Source organism: Alligator mississippiensis, chromosome 15 (assembly GCF_030867095.1).
Source record: "Alligator mississippiensis isolate rAllMis1 chromosome 15, rAllMis1, whole genome shotgun sequence".
NCBI classification, from domain to species: Eukaryota; Metazoa; Chordata; order Crocodylia; family Alligatoridae; genus Alligator; species Alligator mississippiensis.
Genome location: NC_081838.1, coordinates 12,495,763 through 12,508,537, shown reverse-complemented (window position 1 = coordinate 12,508,537; position 12,775 = coordinate 12,495,763). Strand labels below are relative to the sequence as shown.

The 12,775-nt window shown below is 43.6% G+C and overlaps 1 protein-coding gene across 5 annotated transcripts in view; it reads right to left on the bottom strand.

Annotated features, from left to right (window-relative positions):
- The window catches only part of ASH1L (ASH1 like histone lysine methyltransferase), a 98,394-nt gene that overhangs the window by 52,209 nt on the left and 33,410 nt on the right, over window positions 1-12,775 (bottom strand). The gene's annotated exons all lie outside the window — the stretch shown is intronic.

The window sequence follows — 12,775 nt, the reverse complement described above, 5'->3', positions numbered from 1 at the left end:
TATAGGAGAAATATAATAGCTGCCATTAGACTGCTTAGTTTAGAAAAGCAAGAGAATTCCTGGAGGACGTCACTAACGACTTACCTGCTTCTTCAGGATATAGGGAGGACATGGGATGAAACTGTTTTGCAAAAGTAACAGGCTATGTTTCAGTCACAGTGTGAATCCAAGTTATCTGTATCCAACAATGGCAGGAACTGCACCCTCTAGCTTACTCTACTTACTGGTACTTTCTCTTTCACCAGCTCCAGTCTGCTTGCAAAAGTAAGTAGGCTTTATTGAAAGCAAAAACTGGAAGCAGCAAGGTAAAAAGGAGAGCCAAATTTCCTTTATGTTGAGGCAAGCCAGATGTGTGCCAGCAAGCTGGGGAGTGTGAAGCTCTCTGCCCTTTGGGAAGGGGAGAGCAGTCTTTCAACAGTCATCAGATAGGGAGATGGAGGTGGAAATATTTTGAAAGAACCTTATTTTAGAGAGGTGAAAAATAAGAAGGTTGAATTTAGTGATTGGGAGATCCTCATTACATACCTTTCATTGGTATTTTAGAAACCCATTAATCTTCAGGATCCTAAAAACAGTGATGAATTGCTCAACCTGCTACCTCTTCCTCTGATGTAAAAAGTGACTATGAAGAGAGTCTATGAGAAATCTTAGATATATATTTGCTGAAAGCAAGACTAAACTCTGTCATTTGATTTGCTTCCATACCTTTTCTGTGATATATTCCCTGCTGATAAGAACTGCTGCATAGCTGCTATATCACTGAAAAGCCCAAGCAGCTAATGAGAACAATGAGTTTATGGATAATAAGTGTCCAAGGTACAGTCCAGTCTTGCCATTTAAAGGTGGCCTGCAAAGGTTTGGTGATTTTAAGTCATGTCCTACCTGCTGCTGCTAGCCATAAGTAGCACTGAACACACAAAACTGACTTCCTTTCCAAAATCTTCTCATCCTCTGTAAAATCCTGACTTTCTGTACCTGTCCCAGAATCCATGTTTCAGTGATGACAGTTACTAGCTGTTCTGTGAGATTTCTGGTATTAGAGATATCTGGGAATGATGCAAACACCTCTCAATAATGTACCATGCTGGACACAAACTTTTTGTGATTGATGAGAAGACTATTGCTGTACAAAGGGCAGCATGTGGATGGGACAGTTTATAATATTGTGGGTGGCCTCTACGGACCATTAAAACAATTGTAGAAGGCACTCCCTTTTGCCAGTCTCCCTTCACACTAGGTAATTTAATTATATTGATTCAGTCCTTCTCTCCACCGTGCATATAACTAACATGTAATTTAATAAAATGAACCTTCTTTACTGGCCTACAAGGTCCTTTTCTTCCACACTGTTTTGTAAATTATGCATATATTAAAACTTTCAGGAACACAGATTGTGAATCTGAAATCCTACCAAATGGAGGTAAAAGCACACGTGAAACGGCCACTTATATTTTTCAAAAGGGTTATGATCAGGTTTCTTGTTCTTAGTCTTCCAATGTATTGCACAGTTTATATGCAGCACTAGAAGATTCTTGTGAATCAAGTCAATGCTGAACTAAAAGCTGCTTCCACAATGCAAACAGCTGTTTTCAATTGTGGGAAATACACTTACTGAATGTAATGCATTTCATCTGACTCACCAATTAAATGCACTACAAGAGGGAGCGTGATTCAGAGCCTGCACCAGCAGGTTTTTAGCCTAAAACATCTCTGTTTTTCCTCTAATTAGGCTGTTTCTCATAAAACCCAAGTCAAACCATTCACTGTAAAGGAATTCCTCAGGAAATTCCCAGACCTACACTAACCACCACAACCAATTTTCTGTTCCTCTTAGTCAAACTTAACTCCTTGAGGATGACTTAATAGTTTGAAGCTTTTTTTTAACAAGCAGCCGAGTTTTAAAATGATTAGTTTCTAAAACTAAAAAGTTTCAGTAGTCTGCAAAAGAGACAGAAACACCACAATTTTAATTACACCTGAGTACGTATTTCTATTAGTGTGGTATGCAGTGCATTTTAAGCATCATAACTTAAAATGGAGCCATTAGGTCATGGCACAAATATATGCCTCACAAGCAATAATGAAATACAGTCAATACCTGCTTATAGCAACAAGTCAGTGTACTGATGTTATGTAGCTCTTAAGTGCTACTGTCCTAGGGTGGACCATGTGTGATGCAGAAAATGCTCTCAGGGAAATGTGTGTAAGAGGTTGTTGTTTTTACCAGGTATTCCTAAATGCATGCGTTAACCGTATGTCTTTAAAAAACAAAATCAGAGGTGAATGGAGATAGAATCCTAGAGAAAGAAAGAAATCACAGAAAAAGTAGGGCTGGAAGGGATCTCAGGAGGTCACATCTAGTCTAACCCTCTGCTCAAAGCAGGACCATCCCCAACTAGATCATCCCAGCCAAGGAGTTGGCTACCCAGGTCTTAAACACCTCCAAGGATGGAGATTGCACCACCTTTCTGGGTAACCTGTTCCAGTACTTTACTACCCTCCTAGTGAGAAAATTCTTCCTAATATCTAACCTCAACTTCCCCTGCTGCAACTTGAAACAGTTGCTTCCTGTTCTGTCATTCGCCACCAGCGAGAACAGTCTAGCTCCATCCTTTTTCAAACCCCACTTCAGGGAGTTGAAGGCTACTATTAAACCCCTTCTCAGTCTTCTCTTCTGTAAACTAAATAAGCCCAGTTTCCTCAGCCTCTCCTCACAAGTCATGTGTCCCAGCACCTGAACCATTTTTGTTGCCCTTCACTGAACTCTAACATTTCCACATCCTTTCTATAGTGGGGGCCCAAAACTGAACATAGAACTCCAGATGTGGCCCCCCTAGTGCTGAATAGAGGGAAAAATCACTTTCCTCGATCTGCTGGCAATGCTCCTACTAATGCAGCCCAGGATGCCATTAGCCTTCTTGGCAACAAGGGCACGCAGCTGGCTTATATTCAGCTTCTTGTCCACTGTAACTGCCAGGTCCTTTTCTGCAGAGATGATGCCCAGACAGTCAGCCCCCAGCCTGTACCGGTGCATGGGACTGTTCTGTCCTAAGTGCAGGACTTCGCACTTGTCCTTGTTGAACCTCATGATATTTCTTTTGGCCCAATCCTCCAATTTGTTGAAGTCACTCTGAATCCTAGTCCTACCCTCCAGTGCATCTACTCCTCCCTCAGCTTGTTGTCTTCTGTAAACTTGCTGAGGGTGTACTCTATGCTATCTTCTAGGTCACTGATGACAACATTGAACAAAACTGGACCCAGGACCAACCCCTGGGGCACTCCACTTGATACCAGCTGCCAACTAGACATCACATTATTGATTACTACTCTCTGAGCCCAATGCTCCAGCCAGTTTTCTATCTTAGTCCATTCATCCAGCCCATATTTTCTTAGCTTGCCTGCACGAATATTGTGGGAGACTGTATCAAAAGCCTTGCTAAAAATCAAGGTACATCACATCCACCAATCTCCCCATTATCCACAGAGCCAGTCACCTCATCATAGAAGGCAATCAGGTTGGTCAGGCATGACTTGCCCCATGTCAATCCATGCTGACTGTTCCTAATCACCTTTTTCTTCTCCAAGTGCTTAGAAATAGATTCCTAGAGGACCTGCTCCATGATTTTTGCAGGGACTGAGGTGAGGCTGACTGATCTGTAGTTCCTTGGATTCTCCTTTTTTCCCTTTCTTAAATATGGGCACTTACAATCAGAGGACTGGTCTTAGGTAGATGAGACCTCAGCCCTCTAGCTAAGGCCAATCCTCTGAATGTAAGTGTGAACTCAGTTATTTATGGATAAGATAGGTAGCATGAAGATCGAAGTAATATTTGACTAGAGGTGCACTGATACATCAGTCGGATATTGGATTGGCACCAATATAAAGAAAATTGATTGCATCAGAAATTGGTATGACTTGTCTGATAATTTGGCTGATAAATGCCTGTGCATGTGCAGTCGCAGTGCAGCACGCAGGCAGCGAGGAGCACAGCCCAGAACCTTGGAGAGCTGTGTGCAGCTGGTAAGTCTGGTGTGGTGGAAGGGGAGGGGGGAGGGAAGAGGTGTGGGGGTGCAGATCAAGGCCCCTGTGGTTATGGGGGAGTAGGACTGGGGCAGGGGCTAGGGGCAAGCGCAGCCCCGCCAGGGCGGGGCAGGTGTGGGATGGAGCTGCGGCTCACCTGGTTGGCGTGGGAGAGGGGGGCAGCTCCTGTCGCTGTACGCTGCTCATCCAGGAGCTACTGGCCTGGTGCTTGCCTACTTGTCCAGTGGCTCCTGCTGCTCATCCGGAAGGGCATGGGGGGGGGCCGGTGTGCTCCCTGATCTGCGTGGGGTGGACCAGGAACAGTCCCATGCAGCCCACTCCCCTTCCACCACACTAGACTTACCACCTGCACGCAGCTCTCCAAGCTGCCAGGCTGGTATTGGAAATCAGAGCGGTAGTGGCCAATATGCCTCCTTAAAAATCAGCTATTGGTATCAGCCCCAAAAATCTCTATCAGTGCACCCCTATATTTTACTTTACTAGTCCCTTATTTTTGCTAACTTCTCCATGAACTGCACCTTATCCCACAATTAAAAAAACACAAAAGAAGCAGCAACCAATAAAGCTGTGTCAACTCTTCACCCTACTCCTTGCATCCTTAGCCCTTTCCCTTCCTTTATTTTGGTTTTTTCAGACCTTTCAGGGCAGGGATTGTCTTTATCTATATTTGTGCAGTAGCTAGCAGAACATGCCCCTGTCACTGTTGAATCAAGTTGAACAGAAAAAGTTGAGTTCAGTATCATGTTAGTCAACTTACCTGCTGCCAACTGCACTGTAGATTAAAGGGTAATATTTTCAAAGTACCTGAGTTACAGGGGTTTGGGTTGTAGCCGTGTTGGTCTAAGGACATAGGTGGACAAGGTTCCTTGGGTGAATTTGATATCTTTTATTAGACCAACCCAAATGGTTGGAGAATAGTTATTAAGCAAGCTTTTGGGTTCAAAAACCCTTCGTCAGGCTAAGGAAGTTTCAGCAGTTGGTGTGTGCTCTTCCTGGATGTAAGTGAGTTACACTATTTTAGCATCCCACAGCTAGTCAACACAATTCTTCTAAGATTTTTCATAATCTTATGTTTTGTACTGGAAGGCTGGCCATGATTTCCTATCACTTTAGCCTCTGTCTTCACACTAATCCAGGAATCTTATTTGTTAAAGTAAAACCTTACAAATGAGCTATGTTAAATCGCGCGCACACACACATATACAGGTGATGTAAGAACAAAATCTCTGCAATGTAAGTTTTTAAATAAAGACCTTGAAAAATATACACTTGATTAATGGCAGACATTATCGAGGTTGAAAAATTAACACATGTAAAGTAGTTACACCTTAGCTTTATTTGGTAATATTTTCCATCAGAATTCTTGAAGTGCTGATTCCAAATGTATGACTGATTGATTGAGGGCTGCATCACTGTCCTACCACAGAACATCATTTTATAAAAGAAAAACTAAAGAGTTACACAATAAAAAAAGACCAAAGAAATCTAGATAAAAATAAAAGTTTCTTAGATCTTAACCTTTATTTAAATTGATGGTAGAAAGGAAACTCAAGTTAAACTACACTCTCACTTTAACCTGTTGCATCATTTTTTTTATTGTACTACTTTAATTTTAGAGACCTCAACACTTGAACACAGCAAATGGTTTCAAGTTTTAAAGAGGAGCTTCCACAATGGAGAAAAATGTAAACCTGTACAACTGATTAATTGTTACTATTGTCCAACTTGCTTATTTTATAATACCTTTGTGATTAATGTAGCCCTTCCAAGTCACTCTTATATAACCCTCTGGTGGTATATATCAGAACACAGAATGGTGGCCTGAAAAGGATTCTTTTTAATTGCATCTCTGCCCTCTTTGCTTTTTTATGGTGTATAAAAAGGCCCAAAAAGGTTTAAAATAAACACATAGAACAAATGCCCAACTTTTTAATATTGGTTAAATTACCTTAGAATTATAAATGATTTACAACATTTTCTTCCCTGGTTTCACATCTCAGAACTTGCATATTGTGAGCTTTAAACACTATCAAAAGGGTTAGGATACTGGATCTTTAAAAAGGGTTTAATTTATCCAAACTATTAGTATCTCACTGAAGAGAGAAATCCTGCACACAAGGTCTTACAACAGTGCCGACTGTGACACTGACCATGCCTTAGTCAGATGCAAAGTCAGAATCAATGCCCAAAGATCCACTGTAGAGAAACTACCAGTCATCCTCAAATTGACATAATCCAAAATAAAGATATAGAGATGCTGACTATCCAATGAAGAAGTTGTGAAAGCAAGTTTATCTAATGGCTCGGCCAACAAGGCTTGGGAAAGCTTTAAACTAACATATGCAATTCCGCTGTAACAGCATTTGGCAAAAAATGCAAGAAAAATGCAGACTGGTTTGAAGAGCACTCTAAAACCCCTTTTACTACCACTGGTTGAGAACAAAAGGATAGCGCTAATCATATACAAGAAATCTCCCAACACCATGACCCTGGAAAATTTGAGAAAGGCTTGAAGAGAAATGCAAGAGGAGGCTAGGAGGTGTGCCCAAGATTTTTGGCTGAAACTCTATGATGATATGCAGAAAGCAGCTGACCCAGGTGATAGCTGTGGAATGTACAAAGGCATCAAATGATCAGTTGGTCCAGTTAAAAAGAAAGCAACTCCAATGAAAAACTTAAATGGAAATGGCATCGCTGATAAACAAAATAATTCAAGTGCTGGACCGAACACCATGGAGTAGTATACTGCAGTGAGACTGAAATCAAACACGAAGAGCTTGAAGGATTACTACTGTTTGAAGTTATGATGGATTTGGACAACAAGCCTACATTAGAAGATTTGTAGAAAGCCATTAAATCAATTCCTGGGAACAAGGCATCTGGCAAGATTGCTTGCCTGCTGAAATCTACACGTGCCAACAATGAATTACTTCAAAAGCGCCATGAAGTTATACTGCTGTTAGAAAGACAAAATGGTACCAAAAGATTTCAAAGATGCTTGGTGTGTACAATTATACAAAAACAAGGGGGATAGAATCAACCGAGACAACTACAGAGGTATCTCCCTGTCAAACACTGTTGGAAAGGTGGTCACTCGCATTATGCTCCCTAGGTTGCAATCTCTACGTGAAAGAATCTATCCTGAAAGTCAATGAGGTTTTCACTCAGGGGGTGCATCTACACATGCGTTTTACTGCAGAGTAGACTAAGTAGGTCTGCAGTAAATCATCACCATCGGCACGCATGCCAGTATTAGGACAACGTAAATTAATTAACTCTGATGTAAGATAGTACTGTCATCTTATGGCTGAGTACCTATATGCAATGAAATGCACATGCAGATGAGACAGGGGCTGGCTGGAGCATGAAGGTGCTAAAGTGCATCGTCTGCCTACCACCTAGCCCCACACTTCAGCACCCTTGCGCCCCAGCTTGCCCCTCTGCTGCCCAGGACCCCCTGCCAGTTTGGGGCTGCTCTGCCCTGGCTCAAAGTGCTGTGGTCCTGGCTGCATGTGTAGGTACTCTACTTGGGAGCAGTCAACTCCAGCGCCAATTGCGCCAGTTATTGCTCTGGTTTAATTGCATGTGTAGCTGTACCCAGGATGCTTTACCATCGATACGATATTTTTGGTGAAGCAACTGCAAGAGAAGTATGGAGAAAAATGAATACCACTGTACAGTCAGCATGGGTTCATAGCAGGCAGCTCTTACCTGACTAACCTGGTTTCATTTTATGACCGGGTCACAAAATGCTTGGATGAAGGAACAGAGGTAGATGTTAGTTACTTAGATTTTAAAAAGGCCTTTGACACACCCAATTCTTATAAATAAACTAAACAGTTGCAATGTAGATTATTACACAGTTCGGTGGGTAGAAAATTGGCTTATGGGATGCACCCAGAGAGTGGTGATGGACAGGTTGGTTTCTATCTGGAGAAATGTAGGCAGCAGAGTCCCCCAAGGCTGTCCTGGGACTGGTACTATTCAGTATCTTCATTAGTGACTTGGATGAGGGAGTAGAAAGCACCCTGTCCAAGTTTGCTGACAACATCAAACTATGGGGGTGGTACAAAAACTAGATGGCAGGGAGCGAATCCAGGCTGATTTGGACAGGCAAGGGAAATGGGCCAAACAGAATAGGATGCAGTTTAACAAGGATAAGTGTCATGTCACCTGGGGAGGAAGAATCATCAACACTCCTATACCCTAGGAGGTACCATTCTGAGTAGCACAATTGTAGAAAGGGATCTCAGAGTAGCAGTCGACTCCAAAATGAACATGAGTCACCAGCGTGATGAAGTAATAAGTAAAGCTAACCGCACCCTTCCTAGCATAAGTAGGTGCATCACAAACAGGTCTAGGGAGGTGATACTTCCCTTCTATGCAGCATTGGTCAGGCCACAGCTGGAGTACTGTGTCCAGTTTTGGGCATGCACTTCAGGAGGAATGTGGATGGCCTGGAGAGGGTTCAGAGGAGGGCCACTTGTCTGGTTAAAGGCCTACAGAAAAAACCCTATGTGGACCAATTGGGAGACCTGAACCTCTTCAGCCTCCGCAAGAGGAGGATGAGAGGTGATCTTGTGGCCGCCTACAAACTCACTGGGGAGGCCAACAAGAAATAGGGGATACAATGGTTACCAGGGCACCTGTCAAGGTAACTAGAAATAATGGCCACAAACTGAAAGAGAGCAAATTCAGATTGGACATCAGGAAAAAATTCTTTACGGTGAGGGTTGTCAAAATACGGAATACGCTTCCAAGGGAGGTGGGTACTGTCCCCTTCTTTGGAGGTATTTAAAAGGAGATTGGACAGACACCTGGCTGGGGTCATCTGACCCCGGCACTCATTCCTGCCCAGGGCAGGCATCGGACTTGATGATCTAATAGGTCCCTTCTGACCCTAACAACTATGAAACATAGCCTTCGTCAATCTGATGAAGGCCTTCAATATGGTCAACAGACAGTAGGGGTGTGCAAAACAGGCCGTATTCAATTTGGATTTGACCTGAATTGGGGGCAGTGATTTGATTTGTTGATTTGGATCACTGTCCCCGATTCGATTTGGCTAAATCTAAAGATTCGATGCTGATTCGGAGAATCAGCGATTTGGCCATAGACTCAGCTTTAAATGTTTTTTCTACATACCTTGAGGTACCAGGTGCGGCTCGTGAGCGTTGCAATGCTGGGACAGATGGAGTGTCCCACAGGAGCGCGGGGGGCCCTTTCGTGTGCTTGGCAGTGAACCTGGAAGTGGACTGGAACTACTTCCGGTCCACTTCTGGGTCTGCCGAGGGGTGTGCGGCCCCCACTCCCCCTCCAGCTCAGCAACTGGCTGTGGGGGAACCCTGGGTGCCCCCCAGACCCAGGAGGAACCAGTCGCTGAGCTGGGGGAGGTGCGGGGCAGCCCCCACAGTGTGTTCCTTGGCTGACCTTCTGGTCCGCTTCCGGGTCCACTGCTGAGCACACTGGGGAGGCCCCCCCCCCACTTCTGTGGGATGCTCCAGCATTCACGAGCCACCTGGTACCTTGAGGTACGTAGAAAAAACATTTAAAGCTGTGTCCGTGTCTGAATCGCCAAATCTTTCCAAATCTCTCCAAATTGATTTGGAGGGTTCCAGTTCAATTTGGAGAGATTAAAGGGTCTCCCGATTTGATTCGGAGTCAGAGATTTGGCCACCAAATCAGGCCGAATCTCCACCAAATCAAACCGGGAACCAAAGCTTCGCACAGCCCTAAGAGACAGGGCCTTTTTACTGTTCTGAAGAAATGGGGTTCTTTCCCCAAACTGCTGAACACCATTCACTCACTACATCAAGGTATGAAGGCAACTGTAGAGTACAAAAACAAAGAATCAAATGCTTCTGAAATCAACAATGGGGTGAAACAGGGGTGTGTCTTAGCCCCCGTGCTCTTTTAACATCTACTTTTCATTCCCACTTCTTCATGCATTCAAGGACAGCAATGATGGTTTAATCTCACACCAGACTACATGGAGGCTTGTTTAACATCATAAGGTTTAGAGCAAAAACCAAGGTGAAAGAGCTGATTCTGAGAGATTTCCTGGTTGTAGATAACCACAGTGAATCTTGGAATAACAACAAACTATCAACTAAGGTGAAGCTGCACATGTACAAAACTTGTGTGTTGTCATCCTGGCTTTATGGTTCAGAAACATGGACTACATATGCCAGATGCATCAAGAGACTTAACAGCTTTCATATGAGATGCCTGTACAAGATCCTGAAAATAAAAAGTGGGAAGACAAAATGCCAAACACAAAGTGCTGGAGCGCACAAGGACTAACACACTTACAAACCACTACCAAGAGGAGGAGGTTGCAATGGTTTGACCATGTCAGAAGAATGGAAGGGAGACCATATCCCCAGCATGATCCTGTCCAATCTGGAGGGAACATCTGGCACTACATGCAGCCCAATGTGAAGTGGGCTCTGATCCCAAGATGGAAGCCAGGCAAGAGAGGAGGAATCAGTGTGCTGTAAACTTGGACTCTAACTCAGACAACACAAGGAACTGTGAAATTTATAACAAGCTGTATCACTCTCAAATAGGGCTAGTCAGCCACAAGTGGATTCACCATAAAGGATCTGGGTTTTCCATTTCCCATGGGAAAATGGAGAAAAACGCAAATTTCCTCCTTTGCCTGAGAAAAACACAGATTTCTCATTTTTGATGGAGAAACACTTTTGTAAAGAGCTCTCTGCAGGCTGGCAGAGTTCCAGCCTGCAAGGGGCTGGGGGGAATGGCAGGAGGGCAGTCAGGCAGGGGTCGCCATGTGCATGTATATGACATGGCTGCCAGGCAGCCTGGAGAGCAGCTCCTGCAGGTAAGTTGGGGGGGGGGGGGGCAGGGATCGAAGCCCCCAGAGGGAGGGAGTTGGGCAGGGCTGTGGCTGAGGCTGCAGCTGCTGCCCAGCTGGGAGGTGTGTGGGGCTTGGAGCCCAGGGCCACGTGCAGCCACAGAGCCCCAGCAGGGAGCAGGATGGGACCATGGGAGGCTTGTCGGGGGGGGGAGTGAGTGGCTGGTGCTGCACACACTCCTGAGGAGGGGCAATGGGGACAAGTGCCCCCCAGCTCTGTGTGGGATGGGGGTGGCTGCCCACTGTAGGATCAGGCTCCCTGCCCTGCTGCCCTCCCCCAGGGCCTCTGCAGCCCAGCAGGCAGGACCCAGTGTAGCAGGGCTGGGAGGCTGTGTGGGGGAGTGAGGGGCCTGGATCTGTGTCCTGGTGAGCTAAAGGGGCAGGGGGAACTCTAATTTTCCATGATGGAAAACAATATCAAACGCCAAAATATATATTTAGAATTTATTTTACTGTAATGACAGAGGCGCTGGCAGACTTCCAAACTGCTTTAAAATTATAAATATATCAATAAAACATTGTGTTCAACTGATACCTATATATACAGCAGCGTTCCATTTTAATCGTGGATTTGAGGGGTTCTATCAGAGAATTTGTTATTTTTATCAGAAAATTTACTATTTTTTATTAGAGAAAACCAGGATCTCTGTTCATCAGGCTCCTGACAAGACCACTTGTACATCGTGATCCAGAAGATGGACAGCTGCCTAACTGAAGACAGATCATATTAATAAAAGCATCCAAAAATTACCTGTCTTAAAACAATTTTACTAACAGCAATTTAAAGAACTCAGCTTTCACTCTCTTAACTCTTGTGGAATCATTATTAACTAGTTGTCCAATCATCAGACAATCTTTTAAGGACAAACAAGACTTGAATTTCAAGCAGAAAAAAAAAACCATTACGGCTTCTTTATATGTCATAAAGAAGCAAATAAGAGCATAAGTACTATTTTGTTCTTTTGTGGGTTACCTTTGCTTTGTGATGTTACCAGGATGCCTGCAGGAATTATGACAGAAATGGCTAAGACGAGAAACATTTATTCCAATACAAATTTCTAAAAAACAAAGGAAATACTGCACATAGTGACACCTAAATTAGTACACAAAATTCTGTAGAACACTTGTGCAGAATATTTTTTAGTTGTTTGGGCGGAGGGAAGGAAATCAACTTTGGGATTTTAAAGCCCACATTCTTCACTGACACTGTGTCTAATCTAGCTAGGAAATAACAGAATGCAGGTTAACCTTCTGAAAAATAATTCCGTTAAAATATATTCGGGTCTTCAAATAACCCTTAGTTTCCTTTTTTTTGCTTTATTCAGTTTATAAGTAAAAATATGAATTCCCTAATTACAGTTAATAAAGATCAACTGGTATAAAATTTTAAAAATTCCTGTGTTCCCTTTGGGTCACACAATGCTACTACAGCAAAAGCTGTGTTAACCAGCACTTTATTAGCTGGAAAACTGTATTAACTAGCATCACAGTGATACAGCAAAAGTGAAACAGAAGTACCACTTCTGCGGGACTTCCTGTTTTGCTGTCACAAGCCAAGTTTTTCTTTGCCACTTCTTTGGCCCATGGCCCAGGGAAAAGCAGCCTGCGTGGGTCCCCCCGCCCTGTCCTCTGGCACAGTGATGCCAGGGAGTACACCAGACGGTGCACATTTGATTAATCAGCATCCCCCATTCCTGGGGGATGCTGGATAATGGAGCTTTTACTGTACCTTCATTTCAAATTGTTTTATAATAGTACTTAGGGCTGCCTATAAACCCAATGTTACCTTTGCCACACTTCACAAAAATTATTTTATTACCTTTGAAATATGATAAAGTAATAGCATGCCTTACAAGA